Below are 14494 nucleotides of genomic sequence, written 5' to 3'. Positions count from 1 at the left end.
TTCACAGTCCTGTGAAGCTACAGGACACATTTCGATTTTCATGGTTTTTTGTTGCTGTTGTTGTTTGACAATGAGCCAGAAGACTCAACTTATTATTCGTTTCGCAGAAAACTGCATTTGTCTTTCGTTCATGCAAAAGACAGCGTACCAATGCACTAAAATGTCTTAACAGTTAAGTTGTGTCTGGACTACGTATTTGTTTGCTTCGAGGGTTACTTGTCTGATCTTGCAACTGGGGGGGGGGGGGTCAGCTTAAGGCAGTGTCCTTCACTCATTTTCAGGGGGGGGGGGGGGGCACTTTCGCCGATAAGACATCATCGGTGTGAGGTGCCGTCACACATTTTACACCAATTGGGGGTTTGACAGCGGCACTGCAATGATGATGTTGGAATGTTTTCACATTTGTGTATTGTCGGGGGCCGCGCTAAAGGCCACAAGGGGGCCGTCAGTGGCCCGCGGGCCTTACAATGACGAGCAATGGCTTAAGGGGACGGGTGTTCCCTCCCCTGTGCAGAGAGCTCTTGTCCCAGGCCCTATAATTATTTACGATTTGGGGGGGGGGGGGCGGGGTCGGGGAGGTCAATTTGACAGGGGGAGAGGGTTGCCTCTGAAGGGATGCCGGAGATTTTGGACGTCCAGTTTGTATCCGAGGTATTCCAAGTAGGCTCGTCGAACTCAGCTCATACTTCGGGGGTCTCTCTGAAGGCCTTGAGAGATCCGGCGACCTACGAGCGCTTTCCGCCGTGATTGTCCCAATCGGGATTCCAAATTTGCCGTGAGGTGACGTGATTTCTATTCAGAGCTCCCGCGGGTAAGCAGTGCACTGCCGTGTGTAGGAGAACGACTTCCGAAACGTGACATCACAAAGCGACTTCTAAACATAAATTTGAAATGGCTAGTAGAGTCTATCCGCGGTGTGAGTGGACTAGTGGCCACGGGAGGTACTGACAGGGGAGTCAGCCGACAGTACGAGCGGACTAGTGGCCATGGGAGGTAATGACAGGGGAGTCAGCCTGCAGGACGAGTGCACTAGTGGCCACGGGAAGTAATGACAGGGGAGTCAGCTGTGAGTGCGAAGGGACTGATGGCTACGGGAATGACCGAGAAGGGAGCGTGGTCAGGCGACGGAAGAGGACGGTGGAGTCTGCCGGTGGAGAGCGTCCAGAGTCAGCGAAAAGGTTCTGGAAGGGGGGCGTGGCCTCGGTCGATATATAAGGGGGAGATGCGCGGGAGACTCGGGGCCGTTGCAGTGGGGTCTCCGCCTGTTCAAGTGAACGCGTCTTCAATAAAGAAATCGCCTCAAGAAAAGCGTGTCAAGTCGTGTTAACAAATGTAATCAGATGTCGCGATATTTTGCGTCATTCAAATCATATTAGTTGCACATCTGTGTCAAATTAACAACATACTCACCTTTCAGAGGTGGGATAAGCTGAACTTCACAATCGTGCTATCGGTGTCGTGCCATGAGACAAATACTTAATTCGGATCTATTGCAGACAAATTTTACCATGCTAGGGAATACCCGTGAAATTGGATATCAAAGAACTACTTCTGATCTATGCTCAGCACTTTCCCATCCACCATTCTTCAGACTGTGACTATCACATGTCAGTCAAACTCATCTGCTTAATTCTCAGAGTTATAAGTGTGCCGAATTAAGCGCAGAATCGTACGCACTGAGATTGTTTCTTTTACAGCCATCGGTGACCAGGCTGAAGCCATCAACTCGCTACACTTGAGAACCCGGTTTAAGCACAGGTGGCTGAAACCCAGATTTGAACCGAGGCACTCTGGTGCCGGTTCAGCGTTCAGACCTCTGAGCCATATGACCACCTCTAACACCGGCAGTGCTCTCATTTCTCAGATTTTTACTTTCCACAGTGCTCAACTCCTCCCACCTCAACCCAAGAATCGATGACTGTGGATCGGTCCAAGGAATAATCCACATTCACTTGATCGGGAATTGGTAGCAGTAGACACCAGCACAAAGAGCTGACCAGGCCTGCTCGTGTCTGTCAGGCGCTCCTCCATAATAGCCCACTACGCGTACAGCCGTCTGCCGATCCACTGCTGGATGAGGGCCTCCCCCATCCTGTGCGCGTCATTTGATCGAACTCCACCACGTGTAGTCAGTGCGGGTTGGGTGAAGGCTGTGGAGCGTAGACACGGGAGCATAGAGGTACAGTACAACAGGTTGAGTTTGCTGCACTGCCCTCCGTTGACAACGTAAACCCCGCGAGCGCCTGCGACAGCTGTTGCGTGCATGGTAATCGTCCATCCAAGCTCTATCAAGGCTCAAGTCTGCTTAGCTTCCGAGATCTGAGCAGATCAGGCGCATTGTGTGTGATTTGTTCGAAGGGCGCTCCCTCGAGGCACAGACACAAACGGAGAGACACGGACTCCGCAGACGCTTGTCACTTTATTAGAACTGGAATATTTGTTTCGAGGTTCTAATGACGACCCGGCTCATTATCCAAACCACTACCCACCCTGGTGATGTTAGTGACGTCACCGGAGCACTTCTGATCATTTTTTTTACGTTGTGATTCATAAGATCTTTGTTCTCACAGATCAAGCAGCGTGGGACGCACAAGTGTAGCTTTAAGTGGCGTTTGTTTTTGGGTTGGGCCATACCTTAAGTCTTTTATCGACTGCGATGAAATGTTACTATCTAGTTCGTGTGTTTACTTCAATGGGAACCAGTTTATTACATTCTGGCGTGACCACACTACATTGTTTATTACAACTGTGTAGGGGTTTATTTTTTCCACGGTTCTGCTGCACAGCTTTCCAACGTGTTTTCAGGTCAAACAGCGTGTTGTTCAGCGCCAAGTCCGACGTTTCGCTCCGCGTTCTGGGAGCTTGGACAGAGGCCAGGGGATTCCTGAATTCTGAAGAATCTTCCGGTACGCGGAGCAGCAAAATATCGGGCAATGAGGGACAACAGTGCTGAATTCAGTTCCCGAAGGAGCTCCCCAGCATATGGAGCAAAATGTCGGAAATCATGCTGAACAACATGTGGTACATCCTGAAAACGCATCGAAGAGCTCAACAGTTTTTATGATTTGATAAACGCGGGGACTGTGTTCACGTTGTTATTTTGGTCCCGTTTGTTGCAGCCGCGAATGTCCATGTCACTGTTTTCAGCTTGAATGTTGCTACCCCTATTGTGTTGCCATCCAACCATCAATTCAACTGCGGAGATCTCGTCTCTTCACGAAACCGTGGCCACGTGATCCGTCTGCACCAACCTCTTCATGTGCCGCTCCGGCCCTAATAGGTGCCCGCTAACAGAGCTCGCCCCCAAGAGTCTATAAGGCGACACGAGGGTTATCTTTGTTCAGCGCATGGTGTGGCTGTGTGGTCTCACCGCGAGGCACCTCTGCAGGCTGTTTCAGTGGCAGCTGAGACGCTAATTGGACCGGGGCCTCCGGCCGTCGTTGATCTGGCTGACAGGGGCGGCACCTGGTGGCACAGAGATCGCATCAGCACCAGGGCTTTAGATTGGGCCAGGTAAGCGCCAGCATGCCCACCGGCGGTGAATGGTTTTCATCAATCTTGAAATATCACTGTGTAAGGGTTGCGTTCGGGTTTATCGCGTCTCAAAGGTGAAATTGCAAAAAAACTAAAAATGTCCCTAAACCCTAACGTCCTCGAAAGAAGGTCCACGGCTGCAAACAACTCAACCCCCCCCCCCCCCCCGCTGAACACCAGACGGGCTATGGTCACGTCGTGGTTTTCCCGACATTTATCCTCACCTTCCAATTTGATCAAGGTCCAATATGCAAAACAAACCGCAGTGCAAATGACACAAACCGTTGCAATAATAACGTCTCAGTAAATGTTTTATTGTTGTCTAGAACGACAGGCCTATCCAAATAACTCCATTCCATGGACAAGGGTTAGGATAAAGTAGGACACAACCGCGTTGCCGGATTATCCTAGTAGCAAAAGTAGCTACATATGTAGTAGCTACAAATGCTACCGGCCCCGCACTTTCAAGGGCCCCGCGCTAAATGCTTTCAAGCTATTAATTCCGGTTCAGTAATTCTGCACTTGCTCTATTACTATAGTACTATACCACCTTCAACTTTTATGAACGACTGGGTGTTTAAGGTTAGCGATTTGTCATATTATATGGCTGTATAGCAAACGCAAAAATACAATTACTTTACTATGCAAGTTAAAATTCGTCTTAAAGCTTTCGTGACTACAGTAATTAATATTATTTGGGTCTTTCGGTAAAGCCACGTAGATAGAACAAATAATTAAAAGAATAAAAAAATATTCTCAGCAGCTCTCCCGCGATATGTTTCACCTGATGACGATTGCTTGTGTTGCAATCGAAACGTCGTGATATTGTTATTATTTGTTCTTTCTACGTGGCTTTACCAAAAGACCCAAAGAATATTGAAAAATGTGTGTTTAAATATTTACGTTTGTTTTATACGTAGGGCCCATTTATAACATATGCTACAGGCCCCGCACGAGCTGAATTCGGCACTGCACAACCGGTGTTTGTAGAGAACAACGCCACGAAAGTGTAGCGATTTCCGTGGGTTAGAGAGATACGAAACAATGCAGGTCACGTAAACAAGGACGACGTCAACGGCAGGAGAAAGTACTTGGCAGATTACAAACGTGATCAACACGGTCTTAATAGCTGTTGATGCCAGACTCAAGGTGCTCGGCCAAGAAATGGGGAGTGTGAGCCTTAGCTCACGAGCCTCATAAGTGTCGCAGAAGGCGCGGGTTGCAAGCTCGCGGGGGGGGGGGGCTGCCAAAGGTCTTGGGAACAAACCGAGCGGCAGGGTGGCACAGGTCGCCGGGTTATAATACGAAGCGAGTAGAGGTGCTGCGGTGTGCAAGGTTGAAAAGCCGAGAGTTGCACTGGGGGTAAACTCGCAGGTGTCTCCTGCCCATGTGTAACTCTGTACCACTGAACTGTTCTCAGCCATCTCCCGTCACCGACACTGCAACATGCTGCCGAGATCCATTCTCAGGGCATTTTTCAGTCACTGACGCGGTAACGTTGTACCGCGATGTCGTCTTCGCCATTTACAATCATGGCACTGTTGTCCACTACCGAGAGGTATTTTCCAGCATTTGAACTCCCTCCTCCCCACCCTGCCCTCACCTGTCGAGCGATCTGTTGAGGTCACGCAAGGATTGTACGATGCTCTCCAGCCCGTCCAGCCTCTGCAGCTTCGCATCCATAGATGCCAAGAGGTGCTTCAGGCTGCTTAGACTGGAGTCTAGGCTCTCTAAAAGATGAAGACATAAACAGGTAAAGACAATGAAGCCACACGCAGAAAGTCAAACAGGCAGGTAACGGACATAGTACATAGCCACATATGCTTGCACATACAGGTTAGATGCACACATATACTTACAAAGACAAACATCCTCATTGTAGCCTTTTACAGGCTTGGGGAAGTGCTGTGAGCGAGCGCCTGTAAAGTTCGGCACGGCGCATGAGTTGGTGGTGTGGCGAAGACAACGCCTGGCCCTTCGTCTCCCCAGTGATTGTGTCTACACACCACACCAGGAACTCATTTAAGGCTATGTTGACCGGGGGGATGCCTAGGATCGGTTCAGATGCATTCATCACCGATGTTGGCTGTGAGTGGTAATCAACCTCAGGTGTCATTGGGTTCAAAGCTTGATCACCCCCATCGCCCCTGCCTCCTTGTATCTGCCACTGCCTCCACGCAACTACAAATTGCAGAGAACACCCAAATGCACGGAAAAACGTATGCAAACACTTGGTGGGTTGATTACTGTTGATCGCATTATACAAACCCTTTGTCAAAAGTGATGAGTCATCATTTGCTTTTGTGTTCATTAGATCTTAGGGCACCAGGTGGGCAGGTGGAGCATTGGTGGGAACATTATCGCCACCGCCGCTGAGGTCATGGGTTTTAATACCACGGGTTTCAGCCACGAATGATGAAACCAGGTTATCAATTGTAGCTGATTGCTGATGATCTCAGCCCGGTCACCAATTATTTACCAAAAAAAATAAACAATGATTGTGAAATTGAAGTGTGGTGTTCTGGTTTGGGGTGCGTGTTCAGGATTTCTGGGAAAAGAACACGTGTAGAATTCAAGCGGCTGTGAAAACGTACGAGTTAAAATGGTAAAACAGTTGTTAGATACTGAATTAGGATAATTCCTAGCTCCGAGAATTACAAATCCTTCGTTTGACATGCAATTAACATTTCTCAGTTGCAGGCATGTGGAAAAGTGCAGCCCTCACGAGTGGATATAAAAGGTCAAGCTCGAAGGGATCTTCGAAGTAGATCTGTTATGTCTACTTCTGCGGACCCTACTCTTACACAAGGTGATACGAGACAAGGTGAGGTTGTGTGCTCGAGCCAGATGTATCGTTGACCGTAAAGGATGGCATCGAGATGTGGCAAATGGCTTGGGAGGTATTTATTCAACAGCGGACACATCACAGTTGATGCTGATAAAAATAGACAATGCTTTAAAATGAACTGCACTATGATCATCCATGTTAAGGTCAGACTTGTGTAAATATACATTGTGGATTTTATAATGAAAATAAATGCACGAATGGCGTCATCCGATTGACTCTCAGCTTCGTAACGGTCACGGGTTTTTAAAAGAGCAAGCTTGTAAAGCCAACATCGTACGTGAAGGCTGCTGCCGAGAAACACCTCACGTTTGAAGGAATGGAACCTTCATGACTCATCAAGGGGCTGCTGTCTGCATCAACGATACAGAACTTAAAGCAGCAGATGTCCACTCAGTTCTATGTAGGTGTCCATCAGTCATATTGACTTGCATCCTACTGGGATATTTGCACAGGGTTGGTGTACGGTGATTTTTCTGCAATATTTTGCTGTCTTTTCTTGGATTTTCTGTTTGCACTTAGTCACTTTAAGATGTTTTCTTGTTCATGTTTTTGTTTTTTGTTTGTTGCGGTTGCACCCGATGCAAGAGCCGAATGGCTCACAGGGCTATACCTAATAAATAAACTTTGAACTTTATATGGAGTTGTCCACCTGTCCAATGGAGGTGTATGTTTGTAAGTGTCCACCTAAACCTATACAGGTGTTCACCTGTTCAACACAGGTGTCCTATACAGGTGTACTTGTCAGATGTCTACCTGTCTTACACAGGCTTCCACCTATCCTGTATAGGTGTCTGCCTAAACCTATACAGTTGAGCACCTGCTCAACACAGCTGCGTACTAGTATTATCACGTTATTGGCTGTTCAAGTTAATTCGGATATTAAATCAACGCGATATTTGGTGTATCCCTTTTTTCAGTTTCAGTATAATTGATTAGGTATAACCCTGTGAGCCATGCGGCTCTTGACTCGGGTGCAACCGCAACAAAACAAAAACATGAACAAGAGACGTCTTAAAGTGACTACACGCAACAGAAAAATCATGGAAAAAACAGCAAAGTCTTCCAGACAAAACACCGCATTTAATGAAACCGAGGCCTCTTGGGCTCCTTGGAGTTCTAAGCAACCATCTCACCTGGGTCACGTGAGCAACCATCTCACCTGGGTCACGTGAGCAACCATCTCACCTGGGTCACGTGAGCAACCATCTCACCTGGGTCACGTGAGCAACCATCTCACCTGGGTCACGTGAGCAACCATCTCACCTGGGTCACGTGAGCAACCATCTCACCTGGGTCACGTGAGCAACCATCTCACCTGGGTCACGTGAGCAACCATCTCACCTGGGTCACGTGAACAACCATCTCACCTGGGTCACGTGAGCAACCATCTCACCTGGGTCACGTGAGCAACCATATCACCTGGGTCACGTGAGCAACCATCTCACCTGGGTCACGTGAGCAACCATCTCACCTGGGTCACGTGAGCAACCATCTCACCTGGGTCACGTGAGCAACCATCTCACCTGGGTCACGTGAGCAACCATCTCACCTGGGTCAGGTACGGCCGTCCTCGCCGCCCGCTCTATTAGATGAGCCTGCAGGAGCAGCAGAACGAGACCCGAAGACATGAAGACGGCAAGGCAGAGCCGCAGGCTTATCCTGATGGGGTTTGGGTGCGAAGGAAAGACAATTACACGAGGATTTCAATGTAGACGCGGCTTAAACGCTTCAGGAGTTCCCAGCGCCGTACAAAACACCTCATCTCAACCGTTCCTGCAATGCCCTGCCACAGTCTAGTCGAGTCGAGGATCTGTGGAACAAGGTGTACTCACCACCGGGCCTGCGAATGGGCATGAGTGTGCCCATTTTCGGCCCAGTTTTGCGCATGCTTTTTTTGTGCGAGCGTTATTATTTTTCTGATAATTTTCGGCAATTTTAAAAATGTCATCAGTTTGAATGAAGGCGCATCAACCAGTATGATGCCCGTGGAAGATCTTACAACGCTGTTAATTAACACACCCCTTTTAAAAATAATAATTTACACTTATAAAGCGCATATTTAAAAACCGTTATCAGGGCGCTGACATCCTTTTGGAATGTACTGGATACAATTGTAATACGATGCATATTGTATGGGTGAGCTTGTTAAGATAATATTAGAGAGCAGCCCGTCCTATCTTTCCCATCGGCTCAGTCCACTTCTCTCAACGACTCTGCCCTTTCTAGTTTCTCCACCATCTGCTCCACCCCGCCTGTATTGACGACTCCCGACACGACCCACGTGATAACTACCCTGGCCTATCATGGAATCTCCTTTGCCAATACCAAAATATACTAATAGGGTTTTTCCCCTTTTTTTCTGGCAACAAAACTGACACCTTTTGCAAGGAATCATGTTTACATTAACCACAATACTTGCAGTCAAATGCAAACAAAAAAACAATACTAATTTACGCATTGTCCTTGAAACAGATGACGCCTAGAGGCGCCTTTTGGCGTCATCTGGTCGAACACCATTTGAGACTAGGCTCTAAAGAAAGCTGTCTCTGGTGTGGACCAATCGGTTTCAAGGACAATGCATAAATTATCAGTATTGTTTTTTGTTTGCATTTGACTGCAAGTATTGTGGTTAATGTAAACATTATTCCTTGCAAAAGGTGTCAGTTTTGTTGCCAGAAAAAAGGGGAAAACCCTATTAGTATACCCTGGCCTAGTATACTTGGAGGTCGTGGGTTCGATCCTGACCGTGACGCCGGTGTGTTTGGAGTTTGCATGTTCTCCCCGTGGTCGCGTCGATTTTTCCGATTTCCCCCTCCACATTTAGCATCGACATCACACTTTTAGAGTATTTGGCTGCTGTACACGTCCACATGATCAGCCACTTGATTTGGGCTATAATTTCTGTGCTTGGTCGCTTCTGAAAAAAATAACTATGAAGCTCAGTGGGCCATAATCTGGTAAATTTTAATAAAAAAGTTTAGTTTAAATAGTTTGACCCACCAGTTGCCTGACACCACTCATCAGTCATCTACCTGGCCCTCACCAGACAAACTTGACACTCACAACACTCAATGAAAGCATTGCTCCACTACACTGCACGACTACACCACAGCATTACACTGCACCACACCACTAAAACACACCCATGCACTGCACCGTATTACTACTACAACACCCCTGCATTTACGTCACTAAAGCAACACTACACCACTTGTGTTCATGACCACATTGTTCCATTACCACTTAACGTTATACTGAACCACAAAACTGCACCACGCCACTTAACCTTCACAGTCACTCGCTCACCTACTTCTCCCTTATTTACTCACGTATATCTTCATTGCCAATTATGCTTTTCATTCATTTTCACCTATTCTCTCATTCCTCCCTCACTCAAATCTCTCAGTCCATTCATTCACTCATTTATTTCCCATTTACTCACTTTTTTTTAGCTATTTAAGGTCCAGTCGTTTAATATCAAAATGCAATAATGGAAAATTGTGAGATTTAAAACAGTTTGTGGTCAATTGATCTCATTCCTCCCTCATTCAATCACTTAATTCCTCTCATTCATTCATTCTTACCTCATTACTCGATCCTCTCATTCTCACCTCATTCATAGATACCTATAATTCATTCTTATTCTTACCGAATTTAATTGCTCCTTCCTCTTATTCATTCACATTACCTAATTCAATCACACATTCCCATATTAAAGCAGTGCACTAATTGTATTATTGATGCTGTCTAGTTATTTCGTGCCTATATAAAGCCACAACATCAGATCATTCTTTCTCAATTGATAACGGATGCTTGTGTTGCGACCGAAACGTCGTGTTCTTTTATTTATTTTTATACTTACGTGCCTTTACCGAAAGAACCAAAGAGTATGGATTCCTGCAGTCACGAAAGCTTCAAATCAAGATTGTATTATTCATTCTCATCCTTACCTCATTCAATCAATCATTCCTTCCAGTACCAGACACCATGCTCCCTGTGATGCTCTGCCTGGTCCAGTAGTTGCTAGGGACACCGTTGCTATGGATGCCTGTTGCTAGGCTGACTCTTGGTACTGGCGGACAGCAGATAAACATTTTATTTTTCAGAGTTTTGTGGTTTTTGTTTTGTATTTTATAGTCCACATACGGCGTTGTTTTGTCTTTCGCACATTCTCAGACGACGTTCTTTCAAATCTATTATAAAAGTCCGGCGTTCCGTTTGTCTGTTCGATTAAATTATAAGAGCCTTTCAGAAGAAAGTTATAGAAAGTGGACCCCCGTCCCCCGAGATGTGGGGGTACAAAGTTGACAGAACATACTCAGTATCTACATGCCTACACACCCTACACACAATAGAGTTAGTAGTATCTACATGCCTACACACCCTACACACATTAGAGTAAGTAGTATCTGCACACATGGGGGGGGGGGGGGAGGACATCAGTTGGGGCAATGGGAGAGGTGCGTTGCATTGAGAAGCCTTCCGCCGAAATCCCAGCGATACCAAATTTGTGCAGGTAGCTATACAATTGCGGATTTGTAAAACGCTTTAAGAAAAGTTCGTGTAAACAGACAAACGAACAGGGGATGGGATTATATATATGGATATATAAAATGTATGAAGTTATTCTATAGGACCCCTTTCTCATTACGCATTCACAAGGAGGCGCGGGTAAAGTTGTGGACAAACGAGAAAGCAACCATCGAACAAAGACGGTGGCCACCTCAACGCGCGCTTTAACAGACGCGCTTCTGCGGGCGTCTGGAACGTTCTTCGTTCCGATACGAGGAAGCCGCTGGGAGCCATGCACTTTTAAATCATCATCATCGAGATTGAAAACTAACCCAACGCTGCCGATAACATATGCACTCCTGCAAGGAAGCGCAGCCAACGGATTGTGTAAAATATGCTTTGTGTTCACGTGGATACACAAACATGGGACGGAGACGGGTTATTCATTTATTACATCTATAATCTTATTTTGTATGACGCTAAGAAAAGACTTCACTGTAATGGGACATCCAGCTGAGCGATCCACTCAATACGAAATAGAGTAATACATACTGTGATGTCGAATAGTGTTTGATGCTCACTTCATGTAGCAGGGTGGTCTGCAGACACGCATGGTGTGTGCCCTGACGTTGGGATGGAGTCGCGGGCAAGCTCGACACGAATTAATATTCGCTCTGAATTCGCTCCATCGGCGTGTCTTCTCTCCGCTGTCTATCTCAGGATCCTCGCTCACGGATGTTGATGATGAGGCTCGATGTGTTCGCACCTGGATGAAGAGGCTACCTGCTCACACCCACAACGCCTCGATGCCCTTTGTCACGTGCGGCGACTGATTTTCGCCGAGAGCAGAACTTGTCCCGAATCAAGTGTCTCTCGCCTGCGAAACTGACACCTGTTGCAACGAACGTCAACACGACCGCTTCTCCTCCTCCACCAAACAGGCAAGTCCGCCCACTACCTTCCACCTGTTCTACCCGGACCACTGCCACTTGCGCCCCTCCCCTTTCCATTGCTGCCCACAGGATCCTCCTTTCCCATTGTTCCCCCCGACTTGACTACCAGAACGTCACCCCCCATCCCTTGTGCTCTTTGCCGTTGCTCTCCCAACTCGCCTGTGCCCTTCTCTCCCACCCCCTTCTCTCAACTGCGTTTTGCCACGTGTGCCTGGCCCTCTATTCTGCTCCTAACCGATGCCCACCTCACTCACCTATGCCCAGTTCACTCACCCATGCCACGCATCCTTCCCACATGTGAACCTCTCCCCTCAATGATGTCCCGTCATCTCTCAAGTGACACCATGCCCACTGACCAATGCCACGAACACCTATCTCGCCTCCTCGTTTCGAACGGGTGCTTGCCTTTAACATCGAGAATTTCATCATTGATTCGAGCAAGCCCGACTCTTGACGATGAGACACCGCATGTCGAAATCTGTCCAGTTTGCTCGTGCCGATTCAGATCCTGCAAAACAAATCTGCGGTCGATGGGTTGTGAAATGTTTTTTTGTGGAAAGAGATCAAGGGGACATTGTCTTCTTGATTTGTTTTATTCTCTGCCCACTCAAATGTGCACCTTACTGTTGCCTCGCACAATCAATGCCATCACCTATCCACGTGTGCTTCTATCCCACACCTGCGCCCCGCCCACCCGCTCATAAATCCGCGTCACTCCCTCAAGGAAATCCTGAGTTTCAACTCTTTTTTTTTTCAAGAGGCTACTACATTGGGATGTTTGGCCGGTTCCGTTAATGTTCGACTTTGGTAATAAACCGGGAGTACGCAAAGCAAATCCATCACGCATGATGCCATCAAAATGGACATTCCGTACAATCGGGGTTAACGAACCAACATCCTAAATACCTCGTAGCAGGCGGGTTTGGGAAGATTCACAAATCTGTGACCCACCATCCCTTGCTGCCATAGCCATGATCACTGGTGTGTGCCACCACTCGTGACCTTATGCCATTAAGCTGTCGCATAACATTTGAACATCTGTGATCAATGATGCCAGCCCACGCCCGCTGACGCTGTCTATCACAGGATTATAACAAATGTACCGTGTCTTGCTGGGTCTGGATGCAGTCAACCAAGCTGCCGAAGCCGTACAGTCGGAGACACAACTTTGCGAAGCGAAGATACACGTGAAACAGTTGTGCGTTTAGCACACGTGGTTTTCAACTACACTTGACTTGCATTGATGATGAGGATGTATATAATGCACACGTCCTTTGATTTTGCAATTGACGTGCTTTTTCAGCCTCATTTACTGGGAGTGTCGTGCTGCCAGCTATGGCTGCAGGTTTGGTCGTTTATTGTTAAATTTTAAATCAGTTGCTAGGATTACTGTTGTCACATTGTTTTTATAGCTTTATTTTGGTGATTCGAAAACATTTGGTTAATCTAAATTGTCTTATGGTTGTTGTTGTTGTTGGCTTGCACCACTGATTTTTGCACACAGCGTTTTAATACTTTTTTTTTGAATATCTGCTGGTTTATTCCAGAATGTTTCTGTTGGGCGTCGTCGTTGTAAGATGTTGTGTGTTCACATTGTTTGTTGCGGTTGCACCCGACTCAAGAGCCGCATGGCTCACAGGGATATACCTAATAAATGAAACTTGAACTTCACAGCAAATAATCAAGTGACCACGTTAACAATCTGCGAGTGATGGCTGAACTACTGTGGGCCATAGTGGGCTTTGTGGTTTTGTACATGTTGAGCGCATCACCAATTCACAGATTCGAATTGTAATCTTGAAGCCATCATGTATCGTATTGGTTCGTTGGGAACGTCTGAACGTCGAGATTGTCCACGATGCACCGGAAAGGGGCCGTCCATAAATGACGTCACGCGATTTTGGACGATTTTTGACCCCCCCCCCCGTCGTCACAAAAAGTCAGACCCCCCCCTCAAACGACGTCAGAAAACTCTTGACACCCCCCCCCCCCCCAAAATAAACATGCTTCAAATCGCTTTAAACTATTTTCAGTGCATATTTAACGTGGCGCTGTACTCTGATGTTGTAGGAGAAAACATTTATTTAAAAGTATATTTAATTAAAGTTGCGCATTTTGATGTGACGTCACATTTCTCACCCCCCACCCCTCGTCACAAATGTCTGACCCCCCCCCCCCTTTAGGTGCGTGACGTCATTTATGGACGACCCCAAAGGTCGCACTCGAAACATGTGCCCAGTGTGCCCAATCAAGTTACAAATCTGGTCACACGTACCCACCAGATAATGTACGCACTTTTACTTTAAAATACAGGGGTAAAAAAAAAGTTTCTTATAATCCGAAGAATATGGTGCACGACCCACGAAGCTCAATTGGTTATATCCAGACCTGTCTACATGCACTACAGTACATCACAATATAAAATGAAAAATCACAATTCAAGGAAGCTCTGAAAACCATCATTTTCAGAACATTTCATGACAACGACGGCCTCTTCCGCAATTCCTTTATTTTGAAAGAGATGAGAGCGCCCTATAGGAAGCAATGGGCTACATTCTGTGGGCCAGCTATGTACAAAACATTGGAAGTCAGATTTTTCAGTCTCACCATCAGACATTCAGACAACAACAGCGAACACACCGGCGCT

General features: G+C 46.8%; 1 long non-coding RNA gene across 1 annotated transcript; it reads right to left on the bottom strand.

The window, feature by feature from the left end:
- Window positions 1-2: 2 nt before the first annotated feature.
- Window positions 3-5186, bottom strand: LOC144941831 (uncharacterized). The gene is made up of 3 exons (XR_013639279.1): window positions 5138-5186; window positions 3371-3465; window positions 3-17 (listed from the first exon to the last, which is right to left on the bottom strand). It is a non-coding gene; the product is annotated as an uncharacterized LOC144941831 (long non-coding RNA).
- Window positions 5187-14494: the final 9308 nt, after the last annotated feature.

Source organism: Lampetra fluviatilis, chromosome 1, assembly GCF_964198595.1.
Source record: "Lampetra fluviatilis chromosome 1, kcLamFluv1.1, whole genome shotgun sequence".
Taxonomy (NCBI): Eukaryota; Metazoa; Chordata; class Hyperoartia; order Petromyzontiformes; family Petromyzontidae; genus Lampetra; species Lampetra fluviatilis.
Note: the sequence above shows the minus strand (reverse complement) of the source record. Positions and strands in the feature narration are given on the sequence as shown.